At 42.0% G+C, this 19,425-nt stretch overlaps 1 protein-coding gene across 7 annotated transcripts in view; it reads left to right on the forward strand.

Moving 5' to 3' along the window:
- GTDC1 (glycosyltransferase like domain containing 1) overlaps positions 1-19,425 on the forward strand; it is a 266,961-nt gene that overhangs the window by 84,230 nt on the left and 163,306 nt on the right. The window lies entirely within an intron of this gene.

A 19,425-nucleotide genomic window follows, 5' to 3' on the forward strand; every position in this document is an offset into this window, starting at 1 on the left:
TGAGAGGGTAGTTAGTTCAGTCTAGTGACTATTCAGACCTTGAGCTCTGTAATGTGACCATATATGAGGATGTCAAATTGTTTGTTTTATTATGTAGGCACAGGATTTAAATTCAGCTGGAGCTGTCTGGAGCAGAGCTCCAGTAAATATTTTCAACTCCCCTGGAGATTTCATCGCATGTTGGTGGGGGAACATGGAGGGCTCTGGGAAATACTATGAGAATTTAAGCCCTGCATGGACACCTAGCAACTAGAAACTGAACTGAGACCACCAAACTAAATACACACAGACCACCAAGTGGTCATCATATAGTGAAAACTTCTAGTCACTTATAAACTTGGTGGTCTTGAAACCAGCCATTCATCTTCTCCTTCTCCTTCTTGTCCTCCCCTCCCCCTCCCCGCCCCCCGATCAGTTAAGATGCTGTAGGATACTTCTATTAAACAGTAATGCACCAAATGGTGATGTGTACATTTCAGTGACTGCAAACAAGAGAACATCACTGATTTAGCAGTGAAATGGGTTTTTTACTGTCAACACTTTATTTACTTATACCAAAGCCCTCCTGCTGCATTGATATCTGATAGCATGGACCTCTGCACCTACACTGCATACCACTGACTTCAGTGGGCCTCTGTCTGAGTGCAGAGGTATATGCTAGCAGATCCCAGCTGAGAACTGTTGCTAATGTTTGCAACATCCAGTGATAACAAATAAAGATAGTAGACACAGATGGAGAGGAAAATGATTTTTGCAGCATATATCCTGTGCTGCATAAGATCATGTAACATTAAATATGAAACCATCACAAATTGTGGAACATAATATTTAATCTTACACAATTTATGAACAGTTTGAATATATAAAATGCTAGTGTAGAAAATACACCTTTACTGGGCTTGCTGCTTGCTTTCATTTCTAATAAACTGCTACCAAATTATTGTAACTATTTTTTCCTCTTGCTTGAGGCATTTGAGTATGGGTTTTGCATTACTCTTCCTTTGCAACAATTTTATTTTGGAGGAGTATATATGACAAACTGTTATGTAAATTTCTTCTGCATCACAACCACATCCTCCAACGCATCACAATGTTATCTATGCTCCTTCAAGGTCAGCAGCCCAAGCTGTCCAGCACTAGCTGTATTAAACTAATCAGACATCATTCACAGGCATACACTTCATTAGTTTAACTTACAGTTACATTGACCCCAGATAACTTAACTCCAATTTGTCAAGTAACCTACATCTTAAGAAAAAATACCAGCAGCTTGAAAACTTGCACAAAGTTAAAAACTTGCAATCTGTCGTAGGCTTATGTGCAAATATAACCTTCACTGACAATAAATAAATCTGAACTAACCAATAGAGCATCTTAAAGAGAGGAAAGTGTTTTCTTTGCCGCTGTTGTTAGTGTTTGATCACACAGAATCAAATAGTCAAAGTTCACAAAGATACAATATTAAAAAGGGTATGTACTGTATCATATGCAAGATAAAATAATTAGCAACAAGTGCTGATGTGACTGGTGAGAGGAAAACCGATTAGAGGTACTTTCTACTTTACTTGCACATGTTCTTATGTTTGGTTTGTAGTTGAACGTTTCAGATATTGTTCTATTAAATGAAAGTATAAATGAATCAGTCTGTCTTATAAGGTTGACTCCACTTTTTCCTAGTGGACAAGAACCTTGATTCTGTTACTTCTTGTTAACTGTCATTTAAACACCCATCTAGCAAATATTAGGCTCTGCTTCCCATCCAATAGTAAATTGTTGAGACTCTGAATTAAGAGAGTGAAACTGCACCCTGGAAACTTTGAGAGACATATATTTAGAGAGAGATTTTTAAACATTTCTTAGTTCTGAAGAGGTGATAGAAAACATCAAATGTGCATATATTGGCATTATTTGTGACTTGTTTGCCCTGAGATCAAGAATTGTTTTTACTTCCATGTGAAATCTTCACTTTAATAGAAATCAATAACATTTCATAAATATTTTGTTACAGTGTGTTTGTCCGATGAAAAAGGAGGGTGGCAAATGTTTCAAATCCAGAAACACTTTGTAATTGAGTATTGCCAAGATTTTTTTAATGTTCTTTGTCCATTTATCTTTCAAGATTTATCTTTTATTCAGGATGTTGATGTTTATGTAAAAGGGCTGTTTATATGGCCAACAATATTGCTATAAATCTATACAGCACTAGTATATGCCCCTGAATATAATATTGCTATTGCTAATCATGCAAAGGATAGCACACCAACTAGTGCTCAGATATTATTAAATAAGCTGTGTAAAAAGTGCTTTTGAAGCAGAGCATGAAGTGGTCTCAGGAATCTTGGATTTTAAATTCAGGAGTTTTACTGTGACCAGTCAGTTTCAGTGGTAAAAATTTGCTCATATCTTCTTGTCAGAGAACAGACATGCAGACTCCTGGGGAAATCTTAAAAGTTGAATCAGTTATAAACAATGAAGCTAGTCTTATTGTTTTTAACCTAAGTTGTAAATTGTGTGGCCTGGTGACTTGGTAGGTAGCAAGCACCTTGTGTTTCCAAGAAGGACCTCTGGGAGTCACCTGGAAATAAAAATGTTGAAGAGATGGTCATTGAGATGACACTCAATTTTCATAGGGTAGGATACAGCATATAGGGGCCCCAAGGGGTGTTATTGATTTGCAACTTTGAGAAGATTATATGACCTCCCAGACACACAATGGATGATTTTCTACAGAGGAAAGAAAAAACAGTCAGATATGCGGGCTCAGTTAAATGCTACATTCTCTAGTTAAGCCAGTGCAGATCTTCATTCATCTCCTTAAAGAAAGACAAAACCTTGATGAGGATCAGGCAGGAAAAGAGCCCTTGCTTCAATCCCAGTGGATTTAGGGAGTAAACCTGAAGATGACTAATTGATTGAGGTACTAAAGCAGTGGTACTCAACTTTTAAGAACTTACTTCATAGAATTGCTTTGCAGAGACCTATATGATCATTCCACAATGCTCTGACCTGAGATGTCTGAGTTGAATTTGCATCAGTTCAAGATACTCCATCCTTACAACTCCATTATAGACAATGTAGATCTTCTCCTCCTCCTCCTCTTCCTCTTCTTCCCCCGGCCCCGCCCCCCAAAGAAGCAAAAGGGATTGGGCTTTTTTGACTCACCTCCCCAGTTTCTGAAAAAGATGTCTCCTTTTCCTGTCTCTCTTCTGTCTGTTTCTGTGTGGTAGGGGTGGGTCATTTCTCTTCATTACTTTTCTGGTTTCTGGGAGAATACGGGGATGGATGAATCTCAGTGATTCTTTCCTTCACATCAGGAGTGGGAGGAATAGTACAGTTTCCAGAAGGCAAATTCCAAACTACACAGTCTGGGAGGTACAGTAAAAGGGCAATTATGAAGAACAAGCTTCTGTTTTGATCTCAGCATTAGAGCATGCTCAGTGTCTCTCCCAATTTCCTAACATAGGGAGTGGCTTTTTCCCAGGCTGACTCAAAAGAAATGAGCCAGAGGAGAAATTTTGAAGGGGATGTATGGCCTAAAACAGCTTTTCTCTGATTGGCAGTCTGAAAACACAGATCCATGTGGCAAAACTTTTTTTTTTTTTTAAACTCTTTGGCTGAGCCCTCTACCCAGCTTTCTGGAGCTCATCTGCCCTGGAATTGTGCATATATTTTCATTTTGGACAGTCTTTGATTAAGTATGTTGTAGAATTTAGCTGATTGGACGTTTTGTGGAAAATTAAGCTCACCACAACACAGCAGATATACAGTAATCCTAGAAACCAAGTAACTAACCACAGGGCGGGAAAAATCTAAGAACTAAAGAACTGGAAATCTTAGAACTGTTAAAATAGTCCACAAAACACAAAACAAAGTTTGTCCCTTTACTTTTTCCTATGATTCTGCTGTTTGTTGCTTTTAAAGAAAAAAATATTTCTATATGTAAAAAATTCTTCAAGAACAAATGGAGGGAAAAAAAATCTGTTATCCCATTTTGCTGGTGGCTTGTTCTCAACACAAAGTGCTAATTCAAAAACAGAAATACATGATCAATTAATAGCATATCTGGACTTGCATGCACAAGAGGTTAAATGCTGCAGTGAAGCTTCAAGTTTGTTTTGAATAGCCCTGCTAGCTTATTTTCAAAAAATAAAAATATAATGTGTAACATTTCATACTGCCCCCCAGGTAACTGTTCATATGGATAACAGATATTATTTCTAACAGACTTTGGCCCTTAAAGACCTCTAGGGTAAACGCTCGAGTATATTTACCCCTTGATATTTGACAACTGTATTTTAAAAGACAAACTATATGCTTATTACACTTTTACTGAGGGGGAAAATTATTTTTAATGAATGGAGTTGTGAAAAAAAAATCTCATGGATTTAATATCCAACAACATATAAAACAGTCCAAAGGTGTACTGTCGGAACATACATAATTTTATTTATATAACCAATATTTATTTTAGATATCTGAAAACTAAGGCTACTAGTTAGACCAGCGAGCATTTCAGATCTGATATTTTGTTACCCTTCTACAGGAAAAACATCTATTTTATAGACTAAGCTTTTTACAAACTAATGTACTGGTATTTCCAAAACATTATATTTAAAAATATTATTTTAATCCCTGAACCTGCAAATTCTTATGCAGGTGAGTAACTTAGTTCATGAGTAATCCCATTGAAATCAATGGAATTATTCATGTTGTCATAACTATAAAGGGAAGGGTAACAGCTGTCCTGTGTACAGTACTATAAAATCCCTCCTGGCCAGAGACTCCAAAATCCTTTTCCCTGTAAAGGGTTAAGAAGCTCAGGTAACCTGGCTGGCATCTGACCTAAAGGACCAATAAGGGGACAAGATACTTTCAAATCTTGGGGGGGAAGGCTTTTGTTTGTGTTCTTTGTTTGGGAGTGTGTTCGTTCTCGGGACTGAGAGGGACCAGACATCAATCCAGGTTTTCCACATCTTTCTAAACAAGTCTCTCCTATTTCAAACTTGTAAGTAAATAGCCAGGCAAGGCGTGTTAGTTTTCCTTTGTTTTTCTCAACTTGTAAATGTACCTTTTACTAGAGTGTTTATCTTTGTTTGCTGTACTTTGAACCTAAGACTAGAGGGGAGTCCTCTGAGCTCTTTAAGTTTGATTACCCTGTAAGGTTAATTTCCATACTGATTTTACAGAGATGATTTTTATTTTTTTTCTTTAATTAAAAGCTTTCTTTTTAGAACCTGATTGATTTTTCCTTGTTTTAAGATCCAAGGGGTTTGGATCTTGATTCACCAGGAGTTGGTGGGAGGAAGGAGGGGGGATGGTTAATTTCTCCTTGTTTTAAAATCGAAGGGGTTTGGATCTGTATTCACCAGGGAATTGGTGAAGGTTTTTCAAGGCTTCCCAGGGAGGGAAAAATTGAAATGGTGGCAGCGGAACCAGAGCTAAGCTGGTAGTTAAGCTTAGAAGTTTTCATGCAGGCCCCTACATTTGTACCCTAAAGTTCAAAGTGGGGATCCAGCCTTGACACATGTGCTGAAACTTACTTGCCTGAGTAGCATTAGTAAGATTGGTCCTTAGTATTTACTGGATAGCCAAGTGAAGTAATCTTTAAGATGTACATCCTGGGATAGATTTTTGAAGGCTCAAATGGAAGTGAGGCATCCAACTCACTCTTTTCTGGTGGGACTATATGATTAGTCCATAACGGTGGCGTAGGTGTAGTCCTGGGCTTTTGGAGGATGAAATTAATTTTACCGAAAGTCTTTCTTCTGATAATTTTGTTGTTCAAAGTGAAATACAGAAGGAGTACAAATAACTGAATACAAGACAGATAATTTCTACTAAATGTTTTGATCAGAACTTTTACATATGAACGAACAAACAAACAAACCCCATTTTAAAGGCAGTGAAAGGCTTTATGTTCATATGTTAATTGTATATCGAGACAATTTGTCATTGGTATTTCAGTTTTGAAATAAAGTGTAAATAAAGGTAACTTTTACAATAAATGGCAAAGGCCAAAACCACAGTTATTTGAAACCAATTATTAATGAGACCAATAGCATAGCCATCTATTTCTCTACTCAAAATGAGACTAGTCCAAATTGCAGTCTTAGTTTTCAGTATTACTGGGGGAGGCTGCTGTTTTTGTGAAGTCTGCCATGGAGGTGGAATCCCCTGCTGCCCTCTTGGGCAGATTAACTGTCCTGCTGCAGCAGCAGCACCAACCAGCCAAAAGCAAAGTTCTTACTCTTGGGGCATTAGTGCAGTATCACAGCATTAGAAATGGATGCTCTTTTTTCCTAAGTCTGACAACTGAGGACTTTGAACAGAAAATTAAAAAGTAAAACTATGTTTGAAAATAGGAGTAATAATTTTAGAACTGAACTACCTGAAAATTATTCAGGCAGACAGCAATGTGATCTTAAGCATTCATTTTGCATTAATCAACTTTGCCTAAGATAAAATGCTGGCAGATGGTAGCTATTCATTTTAACAGTGACAAGATTTCTTTACATTTTTTCTGTATAAACCTCCTCACAGACTTCAGTCCAAAAAAGTTTTATTCTTTAATTTGTTCAACATGCATGAAAGGCCTGATTCTGATCTTGTACTGTTGTAAATCAGGAGTCGCTCCTTTAAAGTCAGTAAAATGTACTGAGATCAAAATCAGGTCCTCAGTATAAGATTTTGGAATTGTAGGGGGTGAGAGCGAAGGCATTTGCTGTTGGCTGTTTTCTTATTTTAAAGCTGATTTTATCTTCTAAAGCTAATTTATCCTGCAGTTTTCATTCCTGGTCATGCCAAACTTTATCCCAGTTGTGTGGCAGGAAGTGAATGACTAGGATCATCTGCATGGCCCTGGAAAAAGAGGTCTAGTAGCTAATGTTAGCTTCCTGATATGAAGTTACGCAGTATCCCTTCATTTTTAATTTTTCATTTTTTTTTTTTTTTTTTAGGATTATGTTCTGATGAGGGCCCTTTATTACTTGACATGTCAAGACCCAGAACACAAAGTTGTATATTGTGATTAATAGTAGCAGAAATTATATTCCAGTCAATGGTTTTTGGATGTAGTTAGAGTGTTGATATGGAAAGCCAGTAACCTGAGAGATATATAACTGTAGCTTTTCTGCTTTTCTTCTTTTTTATGAGTTTTAGAGTACCTGGGGAAATCCCCCCCCCCCCTTTTTTTTATACCTAAAATGTTTTTTTATGTATCAGCTAAAGTATTGGTATTTACATTGCTCTCAGTAAAGCGTAATGAAATCATGCATTATGATTCAGTATTTCCACACTTATAATTTTAATATGTATTTTACCTATCCTCTTGAATTGATGTCTTGTATCTACTTAATTTCTAGATTAGTCATTGGTTTAGTTTCTGTTTTCAAATTACAAACATCTACTGTACTATGTTATAAAGAATATGATATCTTTTTGATTTGATCCTCATTCCAGTTCATAATGCTTGTTTTATGTTTCAAGGGGAAAGGAGCAAATCTTCCAATCTGTGCCCTATAACCAGAACATTCTAGATATTTGAAATCAGTGTTGCTCCTTTCCTAATTACAAATTATTTTAAACCTAAAAATATAAATCCTGCAATTTTTTGTGAGATACTTGGGCTGTTCGTTATTTGGATTAATGGCTTCATTTTTCAGTGACATGAATATCTAGCTTTCTTAATAAGTACTTAAGACTTGTGAATAGTTTTTTGGGATTTTGTGAATAGTAGATAGTGAAAAGGATTTTTATAGAATTCAAACTGTGTTAGGATGTCCACGTGAACATTATGGTTTTCCCTCTCTGAACACAGGCCTAATCCAAAAACCATTAAAGTTAAGGGGAGTCTTTCCACTGAGTTCAATGGGCTTTGGATCAAACACTTAGAGACCAGAACAGACCAGGAGCCTGTTAGGATAGTCAGCTATTCTGTTTAAGGGCTAATCTACCTGAGGTTTTTAAGCCACTGGGCTAGACTACTTTGGTGCAAGTGGTGATTTACCTCAGTGCAATACATCTGATGTAATGACCCACAGGTCTCAATCCCAGGTCCTCAGGGTTCATGGGAGAAGCCACTCTCCAACCGTTCACCTGGCAGCTTGCTGACAATCACTTACCTGGGACCCATGAAGCCCAGCTCCATTGTGGGGCTGTGCCCCTGAGGTCTGATTGGCAGAATCCCAGAGTGGTTGACTGGCTGCTGACTGTACTTAAGCCAGCGGCAGGAATTGGAAGTTGTCTAAACAACTGGGCTACACCCTGCTCTCAACTATGTGCCTCCTGCTCTTAGTCCTGATCACCTGGTATTCTGACCTAGTGTGACTCCTGGAATCTGATTGATGGTTCTGATCTCCAGTTTGTCTTCTGCTTATGACCTCTTGCTTTCCTGACCCAGCTGACTCTTCACTTCTGTCTCATGACTGTGGACTCTGGCTCTGACTACTAGGCTTGGCTGACCACAACCTGGCCATGACATCTACTTTGAGGGATTGCACTGGTAGAATATTGCACCAATATTCCACACGAGGATGAACTACAAGCTTTCAGGAACAGTATCCCTGATGAGGCCACGGCACACCTGGTGACTGAGCTTTGTGACTTTGTCCTCATCCAGAACCATTTCAGATTTTGGGACAACTTATACCTTCAAGTCAGTGGCACTATTATGGGTACTCGCATGGCCCCATAGTATGCCAACATTTTTATGGCTGACTTAGAACAACGCTTCCTCAGCTCTCATCCCCTAGCACCTTTCCTCTCCTTGCACTACATTGATGTCATCTTCATCATATGGACCCACGGGAAGGAGGCCCTTGAAGAATTCCACCTGGATTTCAACAATTTCCATCCCACTATCAACCTCCGCCTGGACCAGTCCGCATGAGAGATCCACTTCCTGGACATAAAGTGGAATTAAGTGATGGTCACATAAACACCGCCTTATACCGGAAACCTACTGACCACTATACTTACTACATGCCTCCAGCTTCCATACAGGACACATCACATGATCCACTGTCTACAGCCAAGCCCTAAGATACAACCACATTTGCTCCAATCCCTCAGAGAAAAACACCTACAAGATCATTATCAAGCATTCTTAAAACTACAATCCCCGTCTGGGGAAGTGAGGAAACAGATTGACAGAGCGAGACAGGTACCCAGAAGTTGCCTATTACTGGACAGGCCCAACAAGGAGAAAAATAAAACATCACTGCCCATCACGTACAGCCCCCAGCTAACGCCTCTCCAGCACATCATCAACGATCTACAACCTATCCTGGAAAACGATCCCTCACTCTCACAGACCTTGGAAGGACAGGCCAGTCCTCGCTTACAGACAGCCCCCCAACCTGAAGAAAATACTCACCAGCAACTATACACCACAAAAACACTAACACAGGAACCTATCCCTGTAACAAACCCCATTGTCTACTCTGTCCCCATATCTACTCTAGCAACACCATCAGAGGACCCAACCACATCAGCCACAACATCAGGGGCTCATTCACCTGCACATCAACTAATGTGATATATGCCATCATGTGCCAGCAATGCCCCTTTGCCATGTACATTGGCCAAACCAGCCAGTCTCTACATAAAAGAATAAATGGACACAAATCAGACATCAGGAATGGTAACATACACAAGCCAGTAGGAGAACACTTCAATCTCCCCGGACATTCAATAACAGATTTAAAAGTACCCATCCTTCAACAAAAAACTTCAAAAACAGACTTCAAAGAGAAACTGAAGAGCTTTACAATTCATTTGCAAACTTAACACCATTAATTTGGTCTTGAATAGGGACTGGTAGTGTCTGGTTCACTACAAAAGCAATTTTCCCTCTCTTGGTATTGACACCTCCACATCCACCCTGACTGAATTGGCCTTGTCAGCACTAGTTCTCCACTTGTAAGGTAAATCCCTTCTCTTCATGTGCCAGTATATTTATGCCTGCATCTGTCATTTTCAGTCCATGCATCTGAAGAAGTGAGGTTTTTTACCCACAAAAGCTTACGCCCAAATAAATCTGTTAGTCTTTAAGGTGCCACCGGACTCCTCATTTTTTTGGATACAGACTAACACGGCTAACCCTTTGATACTGGTGGAATGACATCAGTATAGCTACAGTCCTGACATAGAGAAGGCCTAACACAGTGGCCTTCCCAGATGCCTTATTAAAAAGAGTAAAACTCTGGTAAGGCACATAGTTATAAAGTAATACATGGAGTGATTTTTTTCCCCTGACCCCAGCATAAGTCTGGAGTCATAAAAATGAATAACTTGTCTAATTTTACCATGGCTAGTACAACTGCAGATACTATTCTTATTAATATGTGTCTAATCCTTTTGCACATCTGATTAAGCTATTTCCCTTAGTAACATCCTGTGGCAGAGAGTTGTGCAGGTTAATGAAATGTGTGAAAATGTAAAGTCTTCCAGAAATAATTGTTCTATTTTTCATAATTTCCACTTGTATTAAACTATTCTTCCATGCTTCAAATCACTTTTGTTGCCTTTCTCTGCATACTTACTATTTCTGCCTGTCTTTCTTTGGATGAGTTGGTTAATTCTGAATGCAGAAGATGAGTCTGTACCATTAATATATAGTCAATATATATACACAAGATGAGTCTGTGCCATTAATATATAGAATGGCACTATAATATTTTCTGTATTCCTCTCTCGCTTTCCCTCCTTACTACATCCTAACTTTTTAATAATGATTTTTTGACCACAGCTATGCATTGAGTAGATGTCCTCAATGTGCTGTCCACTAAGATACCCAAGGGTTAGATTCACCCATCTGCTCAAAGAAGTTAGCAGGCAAGGACTGTTTTACTTTGAGGTGGTGAGGAAATTCCCTCCAGGGAAGGGCAGATAGTGTTTCTGTCACCACTTCGTCAGGGGTTTCTTTGTGGACGGTCAGCTTTAGCTTCACTAAGGACTCTGTAGAAGCTTTAGTGAAGAAGCTGCTCTTATGGTGTTCTGAATCAGTGCATTCTCTAACAACCATTCTCCGACCACTGCACTGCCACCTCCATTTTGAGCACACTGGTCTGCAACCGCTTCATTATTATGTACAGAAAAGCTATTTAGATCATTTTAGAACTTTCCAAAATGTATGTTGTCATTTTCTACCTGAGCTTACTGGCAGAGGTAGATGACAAAGAGAATAAATGTTAGGAGGTTTAAAAATCTGAAATAGTAAATAGCTTTTTTCTGTAAAATATCGACATATGTAGAATGTGTGGTGTGGTATACTGTAAAGGTGTTAAAGACATGAATTTGGCAGGTTTTGCTTGTCCTGAATAATATGGACATCCCAGAAACCATGTTAATAAAACTTTATAATGAATCACACTATCATGTCTTCCCTAAATATACTGTATATACATAGGATATAGGGTGGAGATATCCTGTGATAAATTGTAGAGATATGAAATATAATGCATTTATCATGGACCTTGGGCTGCCTAACAGCAAGATGATCAATAATCTGTCAGAGCCAAGACTACTGATAATATTTCTAACTTCTGTTCAGCTTCAAACAGACACATTTTGTATTTTTTTAAAGACAACAAGAAAAAAAATGTTCATTCTTTTCCTCCAAATGAAGAATTATTCTCCAAAATTATACTGACCTGAGGTGCAGGAAAAGCATTTTTTACTCTTGGATCAGTACAGGTTTGAGGTACAGTATCTTGCAAAACATTTGGGAGTAGGGTTGTCATGTGTCCGTTTTTTGACCAGAGTTCCCGGTCGAAAAGGAACCCTGGCAGCTCAGGTCTGCACCACCGACGGGGCCGTAAAAAGTCCAGTCAGTGGCTCAGCAGGGGCCCGAGGCTAAAACAGGCTCCCTGCCTGCCCTAGCTCCACGTAGCTCCCGGAAGAGGCCTCCAGGTCATTGCGGCCCCAAGGCATATGAGCAGCCAGGGAGGCTCCACACAGTGCCCCCGCCCCGAGTGCCAGCTCTGCAGCTCCCATTGGCTGGGAATCGTGACTGGAAGCTGCGGGGGCTGCGCCTGCAGCATGAGGGCAGTGTGTGGAGTTTCCCTGGCCGCCCATGCGCCTAAGGCTGCAGGGATCTGGCGACCGCTTCCTGGGAGTGGCCAACCCAGTGACCCTATTGGAGCTCGTGGGGAATGCCCATCATGGCAGTGCCCCCTCCCAGCAATCTCCGGCTGCTGCTGCTATTGGTGCCTCCAGCAGTACTGGTGGCACCAATAGCCCTGGGCTTGGGGTGTGCTGATCGCTTGGAGGCTGGGGTAGAGGAAGCAGTGCCCACCCTTAAACCTCCCTCCCCAGTGGTGGGCGAAGCCTTGGAATCTTCTCCAGTAACCCAGGCATCCTCATCATCCCCAGACGAGGTGGTCATGGGTCCTTCAAGAACCAGCCTGCCAGATGACTTCAAGGAGCATCAGGCTCTGCTCCGAAGTGTGGCAGAAAATCTGGGCCTAGAAGCAGAGGAAATGGCTGAGCAGGCAGACCCATTGTTTAGTGTCCTCTTGGCTTCCACCCTTGCCTGCGTTGCTTGACCAGTCCACGAAGGGATCTTAAAGATCGACAAGGCCCTATGGCAGACCCCCTCATCCATCCCTCCCACTTCCAAGAGGGCAGAGAAAAATACTTTGTCCCAGCCAAAGGGTGCGAGTATCTTTATACCCACCCTCCCCCAGGCTCGTTGGTCATCTCCATGGCTAATGAACAAGACAAGCAGCTCCATTCCTCCTCCCTTCCCAAGAATAAAGAGGCCAAAAGACTGGATCTCTTTGGGAGAAAAATTTATTCCACTGCCAGCTTTCAATCCTGGGTGGCAAACCATCAGGCCCTCCTGGGAAGGTACAATTTAAACTTGTGGGATGCCCTCTGCAAGTTCCAGGGGTCCCTCCCACAAGGGTTGTCCCAGGAGTTCAGCACCTTGGTGGAGGACGGCACAGCAGCAGCCAAATGGCCTGTTCTTTACAAATGGCCTGGGATGTGGCGGACTCTGTGGCTCGGGTAGTTGTGTCTGCTGTGGTCATGAGGTGTAGCTCCTGGCTCCAGATGGTGGGCCTCCTGCAGCATCCAAGACCTTCCTGTTGATGAGGTGTGTCTTTTCTCAGAGCAAATGGACGCCAGATTGCATGGGGTGAAGGATACCAAGGCCCACCCTTCATTCGTTGGGCATATACTGCAGCCTATGCGGAAGCACTTCTGGCCGCTTCTGCCGCCAAGATCATGGCAGCCCCGTCAGAGTTCTGCAAGAAGAAGGGACAGTAGTTCAGCTGGCATCGGCCTTCTTCTTCCCACTCGCCTGCACAGTCTGGGCCCGCCAAACACGCTGGGGACTAGAAGCATGCATTTTCAGGCCGCTCGAGAGCAACGCCGCAGTCAGTTCACCGGATCCTTCCTGCCCTTTCCTGGACCATTTCTGCCCTTTCCTTTCAGTGTAGTCAAAGCTAACCTCGGACAGCTGGGTCCTGGATATAATATCCCAGACTATACCCTGCCATTTATGGCTGCATCTCCCTCTCACCATCCCCTCTTTCCATCCCTCTTTGTCACCGTCAAGTCTTCGTTCAGGAGGTCGAAAACCTCCTATACCTGGGGCCGTTGGAGGAGGTTCCTCAGGACATGCAAGGACGAGTTTTCTACTCCTGTTATTTCCTAATCCCGGAGGCCAAAGGGGGCTTAAGACCCTTCTTGGACCAGCGTCGCCTCAACAAGTCTCTCAAAAAGTTGAAGTTCTGCATGGTTTCCCTGGCCTCCATTATCCTTTCCCTGAATCCAAGAGACTGGTATGCCGCTCTTGAAAGATGCTTATTTCCATGTTTCCTTATTCCCGGGGCACAGGTGTTTCATCCGGTTTGTAGTGGGAGGACGCTATTTCCAGTTCATTGCACTCCCTTTTGGCCTATCGTCGGCCTCAAGGGTGTTCACCAAGTGCATGGCACCAGTGGTGGCTTACCATGGCAAATATGCTCAGGTGGCATGAGGGTCACCTGTTCCCATACCTCGACGACTGGCTCATCAAGAGCAGGTCCCCGGAGAAGGTGCAGAGAAACCTCGATCTGGTACGCTCCATCTGCATCAATCTGGGCCTGTTAATAAATGCAGAAAAGTCCACGTTAATGCCAGTCCAACGCATAGAGTTTATTGGGGGCAGTTCTTGACTCCACGCGAGCCAGGGCATTCGTTCCTGAAGCACAGTTTAAGGGCATGGCAGACTTGATCTCCCACATAAAATCCCACCTGCTCACCACAGCCCACACATTTCTGCAACTGATGGGCCACATGGCCATGTGCACATACATGGTCAGCCATGCCCAGCTTCATCTGAGGCCTTTGCAAACGTGGCTGGTCTCAGATTATATTCCCAGCAGGCACCCCATGGACTGAGTGGTCACAGTGCCAAGCCACGTCCTGCTGTCTTTGGACCAGTGGTGGGTTCCCAATTCGGTGCTGTAAGGAGCTCCCTTCATGACCCCATTTCCGATGCTCACCCTGGTCTAGGATGGGTCGGATCTGGGCTGGGGAGCCCCCCTGGGTGAGCTAGCCCTTCACATCAATGTCAGGGAACTCAAAGCGGTTCACCTGGCCTGCCAGGCTTTCTTGTCCCACCTGAAGGGCAAAGTGGTGCAGATCCTGACGGACAATACGGCCGCGATATATTACATCAAGAGGCAGGGTGGCGCTAGATCTTTGGCCCTTTGTCGGGAAGCATTCAGCCTCTAGGACTTCTGTGTGTGGCACGCCATTCACCTGATAGCCGCCCACCTGCCCGGAACAAAGAACATCCAGGCATATCGCCTCAGCAGGTCCTTCTCGTCTCACCACGAATGGTCGGTCCATCCGGAGGTGGTCAAACTGATCTTCTGCAGGTGGAGGAATCCCCAAGTGGACCTGTTTGCATCCCGGCACAACAGAAAGTGCCACGTGTTCTGCTTCCTGCAGGGCAGGGACAAGAGTTCCCTGTCGGACGCCTTTCTGATTCCATGATCGGGAGCTCTGATGTATGCCTTCCCGCTGATGCCATTGACTCATAAGGCCCTGCTAAAGGTGAAGCAGGACAAAGCAATGGTCATCATCGTTGCCCCAGAATGGTCTCATGAACATTGGTTCGGCATGCTGCCGAGTCTGTTGGCAGCCACCCCCCTGCTGCTGCTGCTTTGGCCAGACCTGCTATCCCAGAACCACGGCAATCTGCTGCACCCAAATCTGGGGGCACTGCACTTGATGGCCTGGCTGCTGCGTGGCTAAGTGGGGAGGAACGGTGGTGTTCTGCCGGTGTCCAGCAGGTGCTGCTGGGCACCATGAAGCCCTTCACCAGGTCTACCTATGTGGCGAAGTGGAAGTTTGCGTGTTGAGCCTTGGATCGTCACATGTGCAGAAGAGGCCTCGCTGCAGGATGTCCTGGACTATTTGCTGCACCTTAAGGTCCAGGGCCTGTTGCTGTCTTCGATCAAGGTGCACCTGGTGGCCATTTCAGTGTTCCACGCTCCATTTCAATGCAGGTCAGTCTTTGCCCACCATATGACAGCACGGTTCCTGAAAGGTCTGGAGCGCTTCTATCTGCATGTCTAAGAACTGGTTCCCCCTGGGATCTGAACCTGGTGCTGTCAAGGATCATGGTTCCCTCCTTCAAGCCTTTGGCTTCCTGCTTCTCTCCTGGAAGGTCTCCTTCCTAGTTGCTACAACTTGGTCCTGGAGGGTCTCCAAGATCAGGGCACTCACATCAGAACTGCCTTACACTACCTTTTCTAAGGACAAGGTCCAGCTGCGCCCGCAACCGGCCTTTCTATCAAAGTTCGTCTCCCAGTTCCATACTTGCTGGTCCTTTGTCCTAAGTCTCACGCAACCTCTGAGTAATGCAGGTTGCATACCCTGGATTTCAGATAGGCCCAGGCTTTCTACATAGAATGAAGGCATTCCGCAAATCTATGCAGTTGTTTGTTGCTGTCGCAGATAGGAGGAAGGGTTGCCTGGTGTCTGCCCAGCGAAAATCATCATGGATCACGGCCTGTATCTGTTACTGTTATGAGCTGGCGAAGGTGCCCCCACCGGCGATCATGACGGCTCACTTGACTAGGGGTGCAGGCGTCCTCATCAGCCTTCCTCGCTCAGGTGCCGATCCAAGAAATTTGTCGGGATGCGACCTGGTCGTCCATCCACATATTCGCTTCACACAATGTGCTGACCCAGCAAGCTTGAGATGATGCTGGCTTCGGCAGAGCAGTACTCCAATCTGTAAGACTGTGAACTCTGAGTCCACTGTTTTAGTATTCTGCTTTTGAGTCACCTAGAATAGAATCGACATAAGCAAGCAGTCGAAGAAGAAAAAATGGTTACCCACTTTTTGTAACTGCGGTTCTTTGAGATGTGTTGCTATGGTCCATTCTATTACCCACCCTTCTGCCCCTCTGTCGGAGTTGTCGGTAAGGAGAAACTGAGAGGTAGTAGGGCCGGCGGTGCCTGATATACCGCGGCATGAGCACGGGACTCCTGAGAGCATCACAGCTGACCCTATGGATACCACTAAGGCAAAAGTCTCCAACGACTGAGTGAGCACACACCTAGAATGGACTGGACTGGACATGAGCAATACATCTCGAAGAACAACAGTTGTTACAAAAGATAGCTAACCATTTTTTTTGTGCCATTAGAAAGTTGGCAACCCTCTTTGGGAGCTTTAGACAGTTGAAATGAGAGAGTCCCAGCTTTCTAATAAGATATACTTTGCATCCAATGCAGGAAGATCCCAATAAACTGGATCTTAAAATTGCAACATTATTTAAAGAAAAATCTACTTTAGGTAATATTTAGAGGTTTTAAAATTCTATTAATCATCTAATTTTTCTGTTCTTCATAGCCTGAATATCTGGACTCGTATCTAACACACCTGGCTTTAGAAGAAAATGATACAAACTAGTGCCAATACACATTTTGAAACTGTCCAAATATTCCCAGTAATTTTTTTTCTGTAAAATATACAGCATATACATCATATATTGTGATATGATATAGAAATGTTACTGGCACTAATTTGGACTGACCTGCATAAATCAGTTGTGGCTTCTCCACTGATTAGTAATGTGGCTATCCCAGACACCTGTATTAAAGCCTTTTGCTACTTTTTTAATTTTTTTCTGATGCCTGTTGTATTATATAAATGACTTTCCTCATCAGCGAAGTATAGTTATATCTGGAATGAAATCCAGTATCTGTCAGACAGCACACAGCAACACTGCAAGTTAGTTGAGGACAGGAAGTGAACTGTATTCAGTTAAAACTGAAGAGGGAAGATAAGTAAGCAGAATATACTTTACCCACATTGAGTTGCGGTAGAATGCCGTGGCTAGCACCTCTGCTTTTCACAAAAGTGCTAGGGTGCTAGCCATGGCATTCTACCACTCTTGCATTTTATATGTAAGATTGCACTCCAGACAGCACAGTGCCACCTAATATCATGCTGACATATTGTTTCAGTTCTGACTCAGAGAGAAGAGTGCCATTTAATCAGTCACTAATACCAGTTCTTTAGCACCTTCTGTTTTCCTTAGGTATTCCAACTTATGTGCTGACCAGGCTCATGGTATATCTGCTATTATCCCGTTTTCTTAATAGCTTTTTGTGAGTAACATTATTACAAGCCTTTTGAAAGTCTAAATAAAGTATATCCACCAGTTTCCTTTTATCTAATTTATCTCTGACAGCGCCTCATCTTCACTACCTGTAAAAAAGCAACCACTGGGTAGGTCAGGGGTAGGCAACCTATGGCACGGGTGCCGAAGGCGGCATGCGAGCTGATTTTCAGTGGCACTCACACTGCCCGGGTCCTGGACACCGGTCCGGTAGGCTCTGCATTTTAATTTAATTTTTAATGAAGCTTCTTAAACATTTTAAAAACCTTATTTACTTTACATACAACAACAGTTTAGTTATATATTATAGACTTATAGAAAGAGACCTTCTATAAACATTAAAATGTATTACTGGCACGCAAAACCTTAAATGAGAGTGAATAAATGAAGACTCGGCACACCACTTCTGAAAGGTTGCCGATCCCTGGGGTAGGTGTTTCCTCATTGTTCTCTATAATGAAGATCTTCACAAAGAAATCATTTAGTTTCTTTGCAGTCTCCTTATTCCCTTTGATTGCCCCCTTTACACTGTGGTGGTCTAGCGGACCCAGTGACAATAACGAGAGCTTTCTATTTAAGATGCACTTAAAGAATTTCTTATTATTTGTCTTTATATTCTGTGCTGTTTGGTCTTCAGATTTCCTCTTATCTATCTTAATCTCCACTTTACGTCTTGCCTGCTGAATTTTATATCCCCGTCTAATAGGAACTGGAAGTGAGAATGAAGGAAACAGCAGTGGACATGACTCCATAAACTAATAGGTGATTTCCATTCTGCAGCTGAGTTAGTAGGAGAAGTTTAGACCTACTATCAGCATAATTTGTAATTATTAGGATGAAAGATATATCCACAATGGGCCTAATTCTTCTTCCATTTACACTAATTTTACATCAATGTAACCACTTCACAGTGTTTAAAATGGTGAGTTATCCTACTGTGAGAGGATAATCAAGGCCAATCAGTAGAGAAGCACTTGTTTAAACATTTTTTTTGTTAAGGTTAAAGGATATTTCTTCTATATGTTTAGTTATCTTGTATTTCCTCTAAGCACCTTAACAATATTTCTTTTTAACTGAATAACAGGTTTTATGTATCATAAAGATATTATTTATCTATTTGGGACAATGATAAGTCTTCTGCCTCGAACAAATGTAGTGATGTAACCATACTCAACTGAATAATTCTTCTCTATATATGATGCTATGTATATCATGTAAGGCAAAATTAAAAAAAAAAGGGATAATCTAAGAACATCTGCAATTTTTTTTATTTATGGAAAAGAATGTCCCATTTTTAATTAAAGATGAAATTTAAGAATGATAAATGGAACCATTACCTAGTAGCAGCCAGTTTGCAGGCATTTTTTCCTACTGTTCTGAGATTGCTGCAGGTTTGACAGTGCCTTTGGCTTTTCTGAGCAAATGCATTTCATACTTGTGACAGAATAGTTGTAACTCACTAACATGAAACAGTTATCATGCATAGCGACATCTCCATGTTTAAACCCTGAGGAATAGAATTATTTTAAACTGTGCATATGCAGAAATTTCTTGGTAATCAATTTCATTTAAAAAAAACAGCTAAAAGTTTTATCTGCCAAGTACATTCAGATAAATGGTGCTAAAGATATTAAAATTATGCAGGAAGATGAGATGAATTTCAAGGTACGGTGTAACAAAGAACTTTTCTCTTTACAGTGAAAGGGTTCCTAAATTTTCTTTGAAGGAGAACTTCACTTGTTATAGCTATGCTATGTTAGCATAGTTGCAAGAATGCTGAAATTAGATTTTATTT

Source organism: Malaclemys terrapin, chromosome 11, assembly GCF_027887155.1.
Source record: "Malaclemys terrapin pileata isolate rMalTer1 chromosome 11, rMalTer1.hap1, whole genome shotgun sequence".
Lineage (NCBI taxonomy): Eukaryota > Metazoa > Chordata > Testudines > Emydidae > Malaclemys > Malaclemys terrapin.